Genomic DNA, 1250 nt, shown 5'->3' on the forward strand with positions numbered 1-1250 from the left:
AGACGATGAAGATAGATAGATAGATAGATAGATAGATAGATAGATAGATAGATAGATAGATAGATAGATAGATAGATAGATAGATAGATGGATAGACTGTTGGTTGTTCCTGTGTCGTCATCGTTGTTGTTGTTCTTTTTCTTTTTCTCCTTCTTCTTCTTCTTCTTCTTCTTCTTCTTCTTCTTCTTCTTCTTCTTCTTCTTCTTCTTCTTCTTCTTCTTCTTCTTCTTCTTGCTCTCTGAACATGTTCTGTGGTCTGCTTTCGTCTCCACTTTCATGACTTTTTCTGCAGCCTTTCTACTACGACTCTTTGGCTTCTTCTTACTGCTGTCTTTCAGCCGCATCCCTTGATCTTATGTAAGATCTAACACATATCGAATAAAGGAGAAAAAGTCTCGGAGGTCCCGTGTGCAAGTTGTGCATGTTAAAGATCCTTTGGCGGTCCAAAGCACGCACGCTTGGGCCGCCATCCGGGCAAAATTCAAAATTAGTTCGTACCAAACTGAAAACGTTTAATGAGTCCGGGCGCTCAAATGATCCTATACAGTTGCAAGCGCCGTAAATCATCTACCAAGGCAAGAGACTTCTTCAACGTAAACAGTTCACATTCTAGGCTAATTATTATTATGTTTAAAGTTAAAGTCAATGTTCAACTTTAAAACTGTGAGTGTTTATTAAAAAAAGACCCCCCTAAAAATTCTTTTTTTTAAATACCATTCAATTGACAACCCAGAAGAACTGCTATAAAAGCTACTGCGTTGGTATCAAAAGCGCGAGAGATCCCAACAACAATGGCTGTCCTCAGGCAACGCGACACGTTCCAAAAGCGCGAAGTGTCACAGACGAGCGAGCGAATACCGGCGCGTGGCAGGGCGCGTGCCGCCACGTGCCTCGGCTCACAGCACGCGCTGCACCTGGGCTGAGGCTATTTTTAGAAAACTGCGTTGTTCGGACTGAGTGAGACGACAAAATGCTGTTTTGTCTGTGAGTTTTTCTGTCTGGACGTTTTGGTGTTCACTCTTGAATATCGCCGCCTTTATAATAAGGGTTTTCTTGTCTTATGAGACGTGAAAGTTGCATGTCCTCACTTGTCACTTAGTTATAGCAAACAGTTTTTGGAGCAACGTTTATGTATTTTCTCATTGGTTGTTGGTTTTTAGTATGTGGTTTTGTTGTTGTTGTTGGTTGTTTTTGTTCGTTTGTTGTTGTTTTGTTGTTGTTGGGGGGGTTTTTTTTGGGGGGGGGGGGGG

The sequence above is a fragment of the Aplysia californica genome, unplaced genomic scaffold, assembly GCF_000002075.1.
Source record: "Aplysia californica isolate F4 #8 unplaced genomic scaffold, AplCal3.0 scaffold00365, whole genome shotgun sequence".
NCBI lineage: Eukaryota > Metazoa > Mollusca > Gastropoda > Aplysiida > Aplysiidae > Aplysia > Aplysia californica.